The 16,941-nt window shown below is 37.5% G+C and overlaps 1 protein-coding gene across 1 annotated transcript in view; it reads left to right on the top strand.

Annotated features, from left to right (window-relative positions):
- The window catches only part of galnt18b (UDP-N-acetyl-alpha-D-galactosamine:polypeptide N-acetylgalactosaminyltransferase 18b), an 81,123-nt gene that overhangs the window by 12,392 nt on the left and 51,790 nt on the right, over window positions 1-16,941 (top strand). The window lies entirely within an intron of this gene.

Below are 16,941 nucleotides of genomic sequence, written 5' to 3'. Positions count from 1 at the left end.
ATTTTTGCTACTACTACAAAACAAATCAAAATTTTCCTATCAAATATCCCTGCATAATTTTAGTTCTGTCATCCAAAATCTTGCACATTAAAAGACACAACTGTTTGATATGTACAGAAAAGCTTTCACATCCACAAAAACACACAACATTAGCGGCATACCCTAAAAACTCAAGGCAAGATAAAAGGAATTATATGAAAGGTCTCATATTTGAACTCTTATAGTTATATGTGCACAGTTTATGTGTGTCTATTCAACACTCCTGCAATGGTGTTAACAACAGAAAGGGTTAATTTAATTCTCCCCCACATTTCTAACAGCCTCTTTTTGTCCCAGCCAGACAACAGCAAACACTCTGAATGGCTAAGCACAGATCAACACACGTCAGATTTGGCGGAAGGCTTCCATAAACATGGCTGCAGGATCAGTTAGACGCAAAATATGGTTCATAATATACATTCACTGTTTATTATACTGCTCACCAAACTCTGCACCGATCAGCACTCTTCTGTCTAGCTGCTGCTCACTAATTCACTTACTCCGCCAGTTTACCATTAGCCATTAGCCTTCACACTGCAGCTAAAACACTTGTGGTACCTAAAACAGTCAAGATTGCCCAAATGGCGAAGTCCTTGCTCTTCAACTGGCTGGGTGAGTTCATCTTGTGGTGGAGGAGCGAGAGGAATGGCAGTACTAAACGACTTATATTTTCACAGCTTCCATTATCAGCCTCCAGGTTTATGAAACACAATCAAAACCCATTGTTAGGTGACCTTTAAATAAGAATGATGAGGGATGGAGAGACAACTACAAAATCAAGAAAAAAACACAAAGAAGAAAAGTAATGTTGACACACACTACTAATTGTACTGTTTCTGAATCCCCCGCTGCTGTAAATTAACAGTACCATGAGCACTCAAATGGTTTTGGTCGCATTATGGAACAGTTGATGCCTAAAGCTCTGCACTAGCATCCCCTGACTGTCTGTGCCTCTTCCTGGTAAAAGTGCAAGCCATCAAATATTCACAAATGCCTCTAGAATGCAAATGCTTAGCATAAAAATAGATCCAATCCATTTTAAGGAGGTGATTCGGTGCAGAAATGAAGTCATTAAACCCCCCCCCCCCCCCCCCCCCCCAAAGATAATACTCAGAACTTGGTCTGTATTTGCATGGGGATGTCTCAGCTGAATTATACACTGAGGAGACCAACAGTTGGTGCATCACAGCCCCAGAATGATTTCTTTACAACACTTTCAGTTACCATCTGTAGTCCTCTGAAAGGAGGTGCATTTGTTGCTGTCAGAAATGTTAAGTGTAAGATGTGTATACTGTGTACACAGGGTACACTGCAACATGTGGTTGGACATTAACTTGCCTCTTCTGTATTAGTCGCTATATCTAGAAATATGGAATAAGATCATGTAACTTTTTAATTTTTAATTGACAAATCCAGGAAAGTGACAAAACTTGATCTTGGCTTGTAAGATCACAGAGTGTTCATATTGCTCTGATGTTGATATTGAAACAATGCATCTCTTCCCCCCTTTTTCATAAGATTGCACTCTAAAAGCTTTTAGAAAGGTTTTGGATCTTCTGACAAAACATGATAGGCGGATGTATTCATCAGGCAGTGCTTTGTCATCTTGGTACAGAGGCCAGTGGCTGCCATCAGCTACCAGCCAGCAGCCAGTACGCCTGGCCTGAGGTGCAAACTCACACTGCGCAAAAACTCCCCTGTCATGTGCTTTTGTGGGCCATCTGGTGTGTGATGATAAGGAGTGGGCTGTTTCACTTTTTGCAACACAGCACAGAGTTTTGGAGCTAATTATTTATCTCATTGTATTGTTGTGGGAATTAATTTTTAGATAAAACTCTGTCTCAAAATATATGTTCTGTGGCAGTGTCAGGACTCGTGATAGTGAGTACAGAGCAGGATGTTAAAAAATGTGATGTGCAGAATGTAAGCACACATCTGCTACACTCTGATTACAGAACAGAAACACAGAGTAACTAAACCTTCATATTTCTGTGCTCAGAGATCCTTTTGCCTGTTCATCTGAATCAGCAGCCTCAGGTTCAACACATTGGACTCACTGGGCTTGTCAGCGATCGCTGTGACTCCACAGGCTGAAATACTGCTTAGTGCCTCCCGCACAGAACATTTACTGTTGGTTGGTGGGTTCATTTTGGGTGGTGAGCTGAAGCAGCTCGCCTGTACCTTGCCTGAAGCTGCAAAAACATTTAGCTACCTTTTCTGTATTGTGAATACAATAGAGGCATCATGTTCTCTTTGTGTATTTGATAATGATGCTAATGTTGTAAATATATATAGGCCTGTCTTTAGTGTTCTGACTCATCTTTTCATTTGGTTAAAATTGTTATTATCAAAGAGAAAAAATACTGAAGTTTTGTGGAGGGGTTTGTACACAAATGTGCACCTCAGATTAGTGTCTTGAGAACTGCCCAACAGTGTGGTCATGGTAATTTGATTGATGCATTAAAAAAAAATAGTTCTTAATATATCACTGGAACCCAACAGCCACACAGGCAGTTAACCAGCGGGGGACCAGCGTTGTTAGTCACTGCTTACTTCCATCTGTGATTTAAGCACTCCCTTCACTGAGTAATGTACAGGCTGCTGAGTTTATGCAAGCAAGACCTCTGCTTTGTATAATGTGAGAGGAACACAGCACTGTATCTGTGAGAGCCGCAGTTACAACAAACTGAACAAAAAAACAAGTAGTATCATGAGACTTCTATGTTCTTACAAAAAAGTGAATTTAAATTTCACTTCGACATTAACATAGTTCCTCTCCCAAATGAGATAAGCTATTTTACGGATTCATAACTGTTGCAGTGTTTCACTTGTTTGTTTATCATTGGCAGCCTTTTTTTTATTTTTTATTTTTTTATTTTTACCAGAGGCATGATAAGCCTCATTACTGGCCTTTAGCTTGTTTCTTCACCTGAACGGGTGATGTGAAAGGTGCAACACATTTAGCCAGCTGGTCTTGCAAATGGAGACAGCCTGAGGCTATTTTTCTCCATTTCCTCATGAATGAGCACGCCAGTTCATACTTGCATGTGGGCTGTGAGGTTTTATATGACTGAGGTTAATGACATCTATGATAGTAAAATGTATCTCATTTTGTGTCAAAGTCGATTTTAATTTCCATTTTAGTTTCCCAGTCTTTATTTTTCTTTATTTTTCTGTTGATTTTGGTTGGTTTTCAGGTGGATTTTTGGTTACAAACAACTCTTGCAATATGCATTATTTGTATTTTAGTCATTTACATGATGCATCGTATAAATAGTAAAAAAAAAACAAACAAAAAAAACTACAGGGCAGTTGAATTCGTGTAGCAATCACCTTGTTTTTTTTCTTATCAAATGAGTAATGCGTGGTTATACAGTGACATATCCATCAATATTAATCATAATTTCCACAGAAATGCTGGATTCTGTTTGTAAACCTTCAGTCCAGGATTTCCACAGCTCTTAATTTACATGATGCCATCTTTACTTCTACATGAAAGCAATAAACCAGAGGGAATGAGAGAAAATGAAAAAAAGAAAAAAAAAACACTTAGATGAAATAAAAACCTCAAAGGGCTAATTAATAAATCTCTCCAAGAAAGGCAAGGGCAAATAACAAATAGGCACAGTGAAAACCAAGTGTAGCAGATGTCAACATGGGGAAACATGTTTGCGTGTTGTCTCCCTAAGCTGTAAAATAACTTAAAATTTAATATAGTGTAAGCTGAGAGTGTAAGTGATTCTTATTTCATTTCAGATCAGTATCGTTGGAAATAATTGACAAAGATGTGAAAGACCTTCAATAAGATATTCATCATGTATTGATGTTGTTGAAAATATCAAGGTGCATCATGTTTCACACAGAGCCATGAGTGGACAGGTTTTCATCTGAAATAAAGACAACACTAGTTGATGTTTGGAAATGACATGACTGTTAAGTCCATGTGTGGGTGAATTAGTGCAGAACAGATAAATTAAATAAGAAAATAAATAGGGAAAATTCTGAATGTGTATTTCTTTGCCTGAATTTTTTTTCTTTTGTGGCTCCTGGGATTGACAGCAACTTTATCAAATTCAAAGCTGGTGTTATCCCTCCGTCACAGACAGCTCTACAGGTTGACCTGTAGTTTATTTCTCCTGCTCTGGACAGAAATGGAGAAATCTTGATTGATATCCTTGTCCAGGCCTTCAGCTAACTTGCAGATGTTGAAAATGGATAGTCAGTTATCAAACCTTAGGAGCTTAACTTTTTTTTTTCTGACCCTTCCACCCTGGCCATTCCCACTCCCTAGCGTATGTCTCACTTTCTCTCACTCCTCTTTTTCGTCAGCATATTCAGCCACAATAATGTTGATGTAACCTCCACTGATTTTAACCCACAACACTGACTCACATGCCTCACATTTGTTTTTGTTACAGAAATGCCTTTTCCAGCTTTTACTTCTCCCAAAAATGTACTTTGTCCTCCCTACTTTTTAGATGTCATCCAAAAAAAACTCCAGCATAAAGGGTTCATGCGTCTTAAGGGTTTGTCTCAGCTGAAGTCCTGAGACTTGCTCCAGTTTCATCCTTTGATAGAGGTGTTTTCTTAAAAGGAACAAGCAGTCCTACCTGATACTTGTGTCAAAGGCAGGAAAGAGCAGCATATTTACGGCAAGCAACACATATTTTGTCTAAACTAACTTCCACACTGGGATCAATACAATATCATCTTGCTTTTAGTTTAGATATTCATGTCAGCAACATTTTTTATCCAAAACACTCAGTCTGCACATATGTTTACTGGTTCACACAGACAATATAACAACGCCATTATATACACTTGTTACTGTAGATCCCTGTTTACATACAGCAGGTCAATAATCAGATATTTCCCTAACCTCCATTCCATTCTCATTGTGGAAGCATGGCTTACTTATTTTACAGTAATTCTCACAATGATCTTGCCTCCTTAATTGTGTGGGTGTGCAACCCTGTCCCTAGCCTACAGACAATACATCCATTACTGCTAACTTGTTTGTTCAATTACATTTTTGATTAAAAAAAAAAAAAAGTAATCCAGGTGGCATTGCATTTTTTTCCAAACATATTTTCTGTTTCATATTACTTGTATAGAAATTTGTAGGAGACAGAGTTGGTGTGTGTCAGGAGGCAGATGGTGCAGTTAGATCAGTCTCTGTAGTGGGAGCGCTCAGGTTTACCTCAGTGTGGATGTGTCTGAATTACACAAATAGTCAGCTGTTCAGTGGTGGAAACTAATTCTGGAGGATACTTTGAGTTTCAGTATAATTTACAAAGCTTTATCCTGTCACACTGCTGTCAAACGTGCTGTCATACGTTCCCATTTTAAAGTCTTTGTCATGCACGTATACATTTAAAAAGCCGTTCTGAAACCTAGTTAAGCACATATGTACAGTACATGTGGCTACACAAAATCTGGTTTCTTTAATCCCCTAACCTGATTACAGAAGCCATGCTTCTAGTATACATGATGTTTCCAAAATCAGGTTACTAAAGTTTTAGGGGGAAAAAATGGTCCACGTAAGCACACTGAGAAAGAGCAGCAGACAAGTCAGAGTCACAACCAAAACCTCAGCACAAATCTCCAGAGATGAGCAACTTTTTGAATAGAGACTACAATTGTTCTGGTTGTTAAGTGACCTATGCCTTATTTTCCTGAAAACTCCCCAAGTGAAAAATCAAGGAGCTCTCTGAATAATTTATACATGCTCCATACCAGCTCATGAACAGAGGCCATGATCAAATACAAAACATGAATAAAAATACTCGATGTCTGTGTCTGCCATCCAAATCCATGCAGACTTCATTAATTTAGAGCAAAGACTCTGTTTCTGTGCAGCAAGTCAGAGAAATACAAACTCTGCAGTGCCTTAAAGATCCTGTTAGTACTTGGCATTGAAATATTAAACACAGCATGTCAGAAACCTTCACACTTCTTAAGATCTTTTCTTTAGAAGATTTTTTGAAAATCTTTAAGATTTATTGAAAAAAATCTCCTCATGGAGTGGTGGAGTTGTAGGTGAACATTACTGTACAGCTCAGCAGGAATTATTTTCATTGCTAGAAGGGCATCGAATAATAAAATACTGAAGAAAAAAGTCATTGTCAATCACTGACAGACTCTGACTTATTGTTTTTTAAAGGTGGTGTTCATATCATGGTCCTTTAAGAAATTATAATGAATACACTGTCAAGCCTGTTTTAATTTTGATTCAAATTCTGCTTGTCCGCCAAGTTTTTTTTCTTTGTTAAATCATGTGGTTTAATCTAATGAATCAGGGTAGGGAACCATTTCCTCCTACATTTAAATTTGATTGTCATTCTTGAGCAAAATTAACAAAAAAAAAAAAAACAAAAAAAAAGCAAAGACTCAAAAGGTGTCAGTTCTATGATTTTCACTTTCTCTCTCATCACATTAACTCATGCAAACACAAACCTTTTGTCAGCTGGCAATGTCTGTCCATTGGTGGTTCCAACACTTGGGTCCAGACTGAAATATCTCAACAACTATTGGATGGATTGCCATGAAACTTTGCTAACAGTCATAGTCTCCAGAGGACTAAAAGGGAACTCCATCCATTTAGCATCACACTCCTGTAAAACTGTCAGACTGACGGTTTTAAAACATAATCAGAATTGATGCAGCAGAACCAGAACCAGACCTCATCCCCTCATTTTGCTCTCCTGCCACCAGCACATTTTTTTTTACGTATCTTGACAAATATCTAATATCAAACAGCTACTCATTGGATTGGGAAAAAATGTTATATAGATATTCATGGTTCTCAGATGATTCATCCTTTTCACTTTGACTTAACTTTGATCATGTGGGTGATATTTATTCCCCACAGGATGAATTATAACTTTGGTCGTCTCCTGACTTTTGATCGAGCTCCATCACCTGCTCAACATTTCAAATTGTCCAATACTTCACTTTATGAACAGACCCAGCTGTTCTTTGTGTTTAGTGCCAATAAGCAAATTAGCAAACATTAATTAATACATGAATTTGTGTGAGGGTTCTTTATGCTAAACTATTTGGATTGAGGGTCAAAAAAACTGTAGAATTCAATGGTCCTGAGAAAAATGTAAAACCACAGTAAATGCACTACAACACATTTCATCTTCCCACATACACATTAGTTCAAGGTTAGGGGTTGATTTTGTAGTTTTTTTGGCTACTGGTTTAACAAAAGCACTCATCCATTTTGTCAGCTGCACTCTAAGTTTGAACAAAGACCTGAACTGCTTTTTCTCTTTATGTCATAGGGGACACTGAAATATTATATAATATTATATAAAGAGCCCAATTCTCGGTCTTCTCCTCATGCATTTTTCAGGACATTCTTTTTGTTTTGTGACTATTTTGAACTGTGTAAAAATCTTAACAGTGATTACACTTCAAATGTTGTTCAAGTTGTTTTCCAGTTTTAAATTTATTATTATACACATAATAATTATTTAAATAATATATTATTATTTGTCTATATTGTGATATATTATTTAAATCATTATTATTTATTATCAGTTTCCTCCTAATTGTACTGATTCTTACTTGTCAGAGTATGTAAACCAGCAAATGGGTTCAATGGAAAATTCAAAGAAAAAGAGGTCTCGGTTCAAAAATGCATGGGGTTATACTTGAAACCTCATGGCCAGTACATTATTGGTATTGGCTCAGAAAGATGGATGTCCTATATGTTAGATTAATGGCATTTTTCACCCTGTGCTTTTCCATGCCTTTTAAGTTTATTTTTCTGCTCTCAGGTGAATGTTCTGAAACATTTTTGATTTATATCGTATCCTGATGAGAGCTTTTCTGAGAAGATGCTACACCCCAGACACCAGTTTATAAAGAAAACAACCCCCCCCCCCATAAAGGACAAATGATGTTAAATGCAGGGCACAGATAAAACCTGCAAGATAAAAAGTGAAAAGATACAGTAAAGAATTTTTTTTTTTACAGGCTGAGTGCTGAGGAAGTCAGATCTGATAGGAGGTTATAGCAAAGGCATCTCAGATGACTGAATTTAATGGAATGACAAATCCAGCTTTTAAAGTTGAACAGTGAGAATAAGAAATGTCGTGCAAGACCAAAATGTCCAGAGCTTGATATCAAATAACGCCTGCACTGTCTAATAAGATCTACTGTTGTTCAAAATAAGGAAAGTATTGCAGCTAGTTGCTCAGAATGTGTTAGTTTTAATGACATTGAATTTTTAGAGGAGAGTCCTGCTCCTACAGGACGAAAAAGCACAAAGAAAGCTTTTGTAGCCTTCTGAAGGGCACGAGTGATTTCAGCGTTTTAATGAGGAGAAATGAACAAAAGGGGTAGAGCTGACAAAGGCCACTGCAAGTAAACATGACCCTCCTCCTAAGTTCTGCCACTGCATATCCCCTCTTGGGAATAAACAAAGAGACAGACAAGGCTACACACCCCTCTCTTCTTTCTAGAGGAAATTGTCAGTGTGATGTGCCAGCCACTGATGCATCCTAATGAGGGAATTTTCCCCTCCTCCTGTGCCGGTCACAGTTTCCTGTAAAGCAACTATACAGTAGTGGACACAGCCTCCCACCCAGTAAACAGAATAATTGGTTATTAGCTTTATTTACTGTCAAAAAAGAAAGGACTTCTAGTGCGCGAGGAGTAATATTATACTATAATTGTGCTCTATGGGCACACCTGGTCACAGTAAGTGTGTAAGAGCAGCTGTGTTCTGCAAAGTATCTTCTTCATAAGACAATTTATATGCGTGTTTATGTAGGGTGTGGGATGAGTGTTCTCATCTTTTTTTTAAGCTCTGGTGACAAGCTATTTTACAGACTGGTCATCAGTTCTTTAAACTTGCATTGATTCATTTCTTTTTGCCACTTACCGGCATCACAACAAGGTATAAATACAACACTCGACGTTCTGTCATCTTATTAAGTTGTTGAGGATAAACATGTCAATAAACACTTATCCAGGAGAAATATTAATACTTATTAGTTTGTGTTTATTATAGTTGTGTTTCCAGCCACCCAATGAGAGTTAATTTTGTATTCAGTATATTGTATCAGTAATATTGTTCTCCACCAACTTTGCGGACCAAAGTTGTGGACCAGAAACCTGAAGAGACGGTGAAAGACACTGTGCTTCATAAAGCTCAGAAGAACTGTAGAGGCAGGTGATAATGCTCAGCAGCCTTTTCACTGTGAGCAACACCTTTCACATTACACATTCCTTTGACCTACTGTCAATATAAAAACACTGAATAGTGCAGCCTTAAGGCTGGTATGAAAAGTAATAAAAACAAGGACTTCAAGGACAAGGACTTCATCTTATGAAGTAAAAACTTACAAAACCCAATGCTTTACAGACTGCAGATCTTGGCACAACATGGAATTAAATAATGGTTTTTAGTTCATATAGTGGTAATCCCCAAAACAATATTTACTGCTGTGTAGTTAACAAAAACTTTTCCACCGGCAGAAAATTCCTTTCAGGAAGCCAGTAGTTCACCTCAGTCTTTACACTACAGCAGGGGTTGGCAACCCGCGGCTCCAGAGCCACATGCGGCTCTTTCATCCCTCTGCTGCGGCTCCCCGTGGCTTTGGAAAATAAATAATAAGTATTTAATTTAAATGTATTTTATTTTAGTTCATTAGTATTTTAAATGTTATTCTAAATTTGAAGATTATGGTGATCTTGTTGAGCTTTTCGACCCCCTGGTAGGCCAACCATGGATAAATCCAAGAAAAGAAAAGTTTTTGAAGAAAACAGAACGTTTAATGCTACGTGGGCAGATTCATTTGCTTTCACTTCTGACGAGGAGAACTCAAATAGACATTGAGTATTTTATTTGAAAGTAACCTTCAACCAAGCGTCTTTTTTTCGGAGTTCAAATGTCATATATAATATGTTGCATGCAGAAATAAAATTTTGTTTTCTCTGTAGCAGTTCATTTCATAAATGCAACACACTATAGTTTTTTATACATAGCATGAAGGTAAAAAAACAATATATGTAGTGTTATCTTCATTTTAGACGTCAAAAGGGTTTTGTGGCTCCCGGTGTTTTCTTTTCTGTGGGAAACGGGTCCAAATGGCTCTTTGAGTGTTTAAGGTTGCCGACCCCTGCAGTACACCATAGGCCATCCAGAAGGCTGTTTCCTGAAGAACTGAGAGCCTTGCAGCCTTGCTCAACAGGAACCTAAGATCTTGTTTGGAACCAGGTGATGCTGTGATCAGTTAAATCTTTGAAGGTGCTATATGTAAGTTTTTCCTTTCACTACAAGGCCAACTTTAGCATTAACAGCTATTTACTTACCAGTCTAGAAGAAACATTGTGGGGTTTCTTTACACATCAAGAGCAGTTTAAGCTTAACAGTGTTTCTGAACTGAAACACAGTGAGCCTTCACATGTTCACGTCACAAAGCTACACATTCGGAGTGTTTGAAAGAGGTTTGAAGGAGGCCATCTATGTCAAGCTGTTACTAAATGGAAGTTGTTGTATTTTTCTGTTTACTACTCTCATGTGAGTACTCTGAAGAGATCACAACATTGTGAAGTGGAACTATATAGGAAACCTCTGAGCAGAACACAACCAAACACATGTGAGGTGTGATGGATTCCAGGCAACCCCCAAATATTCACTCCAGCTAGCTTTAGGACTTAGACTCTTAATTCTGTTCTCATGGCAGTGAACATGGCGTGAGAATATTTGCTCCTAGGACCAGAACACCAACCCTGGACTGGTGTTAACATACATATATATACATACATACATACATATATATATATATATATGTGTGTGTGTGTGTGTGTGTGTGTGTGTGTGTGTGTGTGTGTGAAGGCTCACTGTGTTTCAGTTCAGAAACACTGTATATATATATATATATAGTGTTTCTGAACTGAAACACAGTGAGCCTTCACATGTTCACGTCACAAAGCTACACATTCGGAGTGTTTGAAAGAGGTTTGAAGGAGGCCATCTATGTCAAGCTGTTACTAAATGGAAGTTGTTGTATTTTTCTGTTTACTACTCTCATGTGAGTACTCTGAAGAGATCACAACATTGTGAAGTGGAACTATATAGGAAACCTCTGAGCAGAACACAACCAAACACATGTGAGGTGTGATGGATTCCAGGCAACCCCCAAATATTCACTCCAGCTAGCTTTAGGACTTAGACTCTTAATTCTGTTCTCATGGCAGTGAACATGGCGTGAGAATATTTGCTCCTAGGACCAGAACACCAACCCTGGACTGGTGTTAACATACATATATATACATACATACATACATATATATATATATATATATATGTGTGTGTGTGTGTGTGTGTGTGTGTGTGTGTGTGTGTGTGTGTGTGTGTGTGTGTGTGAAGGCTCACTGTGTTTCAGTTCAGAAACACTGTATATATATATATATATATATACAGTGTTTCTGAACTGAAACACAGTGAGCCTTCACATGTTCACGTCACAAAGCTACACATTCGGAAAGAGGTTTGAAGGAGGCCATCTATTTCAAGCTGTTACTAAATGGAAGTTGTTGTATTTTTCTGTTTACTACTCTCATGTGTATATAGAGATCTCCATAATCATTACAGATAAACATCTAGTGATTGATCTTCCTAAGATCACCTGAATATCAGGGTGTTGGACTTTTATTCATTGTATTTATTTAATAACAAAACAGTTATTTGGAATTTGTAAGTAATAAGTAACACGAGTAAGCACGTGACATCTGGCCTCTACTAGACATCGTACCTAGAGAGGGGTGTACATACGACACCAACCAAAAAATGGTAAATGTGACTGTGGAAGCATGCAGGCGATTTTCTGCACATCGTCAAAACTGAACGTGAAAGAAAAATGATCTGGTTTAGCCGACAGCTTCTTTGATAGCAAGTTGTAGAAACACCTGTGTGTCCTGAAATTTTGATGTGGGTGATGAGATCTGTTTTTTTTTAGACTGTAGTCTTCGTCAAAGTCGTCTCCTCCCTCTTAGTCATGTCAGTATGAATATACAAAGAATATTTTGACTCCACCACAGTGTTTGATGTTTTGGCTTCATATCCACTCTCATTATGTTGGATGTAAAATGCCACAGTGACAGAGGATGAATTGCAAACTGTCTGCCTTAATTGAAGGGTGTTTACAGACAGAGGCATCAGAAGAAGTACGGACTCATTTTTAAATTTGTCTGTTGTCAAGGTTGAACTGGAATCCTCGTCTGACTTAAACAATATGCACTTATCAGTTTTAGTTTGTAGTTAAATATCTACGATTTACATAAGCAGCGGACATTAACATGGCAAAACAGAAATGAACTGTAATTTGGTTTGCTTAGTTGTATGGCAACATGCAAACACAGCATTCTATAAATGGTGTGACTGTGACTGCATTATTCATGTTGATCGTCCTCTTTTTCCCCAGTCATTTATACAGTAGATGTCAAAAACTGGTCTTCGTCTTATTGATGCCTTTCAATTTGGCCCTAAATTTTACATTTATATACATACTGTACAGTGTTACACGTAGGCTACTGAAACTGGATCCCAGTTTTCCAATAATCATTGATCTTAGAAGTTAAGAGGCATTTAAATTCCTACACGTTCTTCCTTGAGGAGTACTTAGTTTTTTATGTGCTGCATCATAAATATCTGCTCTATAAATAAGCTGTTCTGTGTTTTCATCAAAAAAATAATTTCTATCATTTCTATTTCATATTAGTTGGTTTCATGATTGCGACCCAAAGTTTTACAGTAATTTAACAGAAAACCGTTCTGGTATCCGTCTATGTAGGTCTTGTCCTGCAGCGTAGCCAGTTGAACCAAACAACTAAGATGCTAAGATCAGATATGTGGCTAATTAGATGCTCAGGTGCAGGACATTAAGCACCATGTAAATATACTTGCAAATGTCAGTTCAGTCCATTTAAGAGCTGTTTTTTTCTTTACTCTTCAGAACCAGAACACACTGTCTTCTCATGACTGAGCTACTTTGTCTCTCCTTCCCTACGGTGAACGTGGTACACTGGCAGCCCCTCAACTGCTGTCAGTCATAGACAGCGACACACAGAACAAGAGCATATCTGATATTTCCCCACAGACCTTGTTTTCTTCCTTTTGATAATAACAGCTATTAACATGAAAAAAAAAAAAGACTTTGATAGTCTGTGTGGTACTGAAGATGATGCTAAATACATTCCTACATGCTGTATCTCAGGTCTCTAAAAACACATTAAAATATGAAATGAAAACACAACAGGAATAAAGATAAAGATTAAAAAATACTTTATGGATCTGCAGGGAAATACAAATAATTATAGTGTATTATAGAATAGAAGAAATTGAATCCCATAATTGGCTAACATTAAAAAAATAAACACATAACTTGAATATCTAAAGACTCTTAAGAGCCAAGGGATGTGTTTTAGGGTTAGTGAGGATGTTCTAGCTCAATCATCTGCAGCATCTGGTTCCTTTTATTGATTTTCACTAAAATTGTTATCATGGCCAAATGCTCCCCTCTTTCCCACCAGAACAGAACTTAAGGTTTAGAGAAACAGGTAAAAAATTTCAGCCCTAAAGCACTTTTATCAAAAGTCTACATCTGTACAACTGTGAGTTAGTGTAGCACAAGAGAGCGTTATCTCTGAGGTGTCAAAATTGATAACGATTTGCATCTGAAATTCAAAACATTTTCCTCTCCACTGGCAGAAGGGAATGAATAAACATAATTTGATAAAAATCTTTGTGCATTCTGGGGCAGTTTCATCACTGTGAACTATTTTTTATGAGATCCAGTTTAATAATTTAACGTGGACTGCTGTGCGTTTAAAAAGTTTATGCAGGGCCTGGAGGTTTATTGTTCCTTTAAAGTGACTTCATTGTTAAGTGTCTTAAGTTTGTTCTCTAGCAATTTTTGTTTTTGCTTGTGTTAATGACAATGAGTGTGTCCATGTGGTATGTGCATATCTTTTCAACTGGCTCTCTCCTCTGCCACTGTGGGAGCAGACAGCTACAACTCAGTTGTCTTGCTGTGCACGCACTGAAAGCACACTTCGTGCTGCAATACACGCACGCCCAGAGTGCTGTTGGGAAGCTAAGGGAATACTTCCCCTGTCTACACACATACACATACGCACACACATACTGTTCACTCTACTTATTGCCTCAGGTACTTGGCTGTGCTTTACTTGAGTTAGCACCAAGGTTAGTTGACTGAATGTGTACTCAAGAGGAAACCATTCTCCAAACAGCAAGGTTACAGTACATGTGTCATGTGCCTTTTTTTCTTTATGTGATTTATCTATACAACTTCAAAGATTTTATTTATACCTATTGTATGTATGTTGCCAATGTTACCCTGTCCAAACAACACTAACCAGACCTGACCGCTGCTTTAGGGATTCACTGCTGAGGAAACCGTCTCTGTGGGCTTAATTAATCACCACCACATGAATGGGCCTTCAGGCGTACTCGCCCAGACTGAAAGACTTTCAGAACTTTCATCCTGTCCTTAGTCTAATCACAGCGTTGTCTTATCAAGAACTGAGACTCTTTCCCTCTGCTTCACAGTGGTGAAATTTTAACATCTGTCTGTTGAATGTGAGGAGCAGAAGTTATTCCGCCTCAGGCTCGTAACGTTCACTCTGCACTGTTCTCTCAGCTTGGATGTTGGTTGACTTTCTCATTTGTTAAGGTTCCACGGAGTATAATTCTAAAGTACAGCTATGTATGCTATGTTGCTTTGTACTGGTTTAGCACTAAACTGCCTGTATCATTAAAATCTAGAATGGGGCACTTCCACATTTTTTTAAGTATGCTTATTTGCTTTTTTGCAAAGAGTCAAATGAGAAGATACCACTCACATTTCTGTACATTCAATATATGTAGCTATAGCCTGCAGCCAGTTAGCTTGCCAGCAGCTAATGAAGCAGTGAAGTCTGTACACCCACAATTTAACGTTTTTATATAAAATAAAACAAATGAGAAATAATGTTTGAATTAAATTAGAAATTAATTACATACATTTACATGAACAGAAACATGTCCTCTTTAACCAGATGTGTAAGAAAGCTACTGCATGTTTTGATTTTACAGAATACCAATTCTGTAATATGACATTCCAAAGAAATTTACTGTAGCCTAAGCTCCTGCCTTTTCAGAAGCAGTTCTTTTTGTTTTGCTTCATAATGCAATCTCTTCACACCTGCCTTTATGCTTTTGTCGTAGTTCTTACTTGGCTCACACGGTTTGTCACTTGTATGTTAAGACAATCTCCTCATGAATATTAATTTTTCCCAATCTGCTTAAAACACCTTCATGCTCACACTCACAATCTCACACACTCCCACTGACACTCTCACACACACTCACACTCACAAACACATATACACACACACCTCTTTGTCTTACTATATTCAAGGGGACCCATCATTGATATAATGCCTTCTCCAACCCCTTACCCTAAAGTTAATTATGTGAACTAAATGCCCACCCCCTAACCTAAACCTAATTCTAACCCTAATACCAAGTCTTAATCTTCAAACAGCCATTTAAATACCTGGGGTCCAGCATCTTGGTCCTCACAAAGTTGTCAAACCTAACAAGTATAGTGAGGTCTGACAACCAACCGTCCTTTGCATATGGTTTCACCAAGGGTTCAAAGCATTTTTCCTCCTCTCCTCACAACAATGCTGTGGGTCAAAGTGGGTTTGAGAATTCTGAGTTCATGTTCATTTCTCACTATAAGATTTGTCTTCATTTATTAGCCTAAAGTGTTCATTCATCTTTATCCTGCTCCTGTTCTTAAAATTAAAAGACAACAGTTTAAATAAAAACAGCACAAAACAGCACTATTTGACAATTAATATTATTATGATTAAAAGAATAAATGATTCTTGAAATTTGTCTTCTAGCTTGCATTTCATTTTACTCTAAACAAGAAAACGACAACTGTTTATTATGTGTGGTAGGTTGTGAATTATACCTGATAACCTCACTCCATCAGCAGTAACCTGAAATACTGAAGCTTTATGAAACAGCTCTATTTATTCTGGTGTTCTGTAGCCTCAATATGCTACAGGGCATTTTAATGAAATTATTAAAAGACGATCCCAGAACCAGTTTTCATTAGATTTAATTTCCTGCTGATTAGGACATGCAATTGACAGTATGTCATTATTATCCATGACATGGAATTCAGTTTCACACAGACCTTTTCGATGAGGTAAATTATTACGATATAATTTTTTTTTTCATTAACATTTTTTTTCTATGATAATTTCCTTCTCAGCAGGAGTATACCTTGTACAAGGTTAAACTTGTTTCTCTACACTGCATTGAGGCAGCCTATCACAGAGCTCACGATGTTTGTCACTAATCTCAGTGCACATGAAATGACATTTTCTTTTCCCAGCTTCATTGGGTTACCAGCAACCTTTTACCCACACCCCCATGTTTTCACAGATCATAAATATCACTGTGCTGTTCAATAACAGTAAAGCTCTGCAATATTCAGATCTTACTTTGGTGCATTACAAAATGTCGCAACAGGTACTGTGACTCGACGAAATTGCTGTTAAACGAAAAACCTTGGGAAGTTTTTGTTCTGTTTATATGCTTTTTTTTTTTTTTTTTTAAATGGGGTTATACTTAGATTTCAGGGGGAGTAATCATGCAAGTGCAGCTGGGAAACTTTCATATATACTCTTCAAGATGATATCACTTCTTTTTTTATCTACTTACCTACTGCATTTTTGGCATTTAAAGCACAAGCCTGTGGGTAAAGCACCCTGACTATTAAGCACACTCAGAAGTTTGCCTCTAAAGTGCATTAAAACCTCCTGGAAGCAGGACAGAATTTTTAACAGACATTTTTTTATGGA

The sequence above is a fragment of the Trachinotus anak genome, unplaced genomic scaffold (assembly GCF_046630095.1).
Source record: "Trachinotus anak isolate AG129_WGS33_773 ecotype Australia unplaced genomic scaffold, CSIRO_AGI_Tana_v1 ptg000011l, whole genome shotgun sequence".
Taxonomy (NCBI): Eukaryota; Metazoa; Chordata; class Actinopteri; order Carangiformes; family Carangidae; genus Trachinotus; species Trachinotus anak.
Note: the sequence above shows the minus strand (reverse complement) of the source record. Positions and strands in the feature narration are given on the sequence as shown.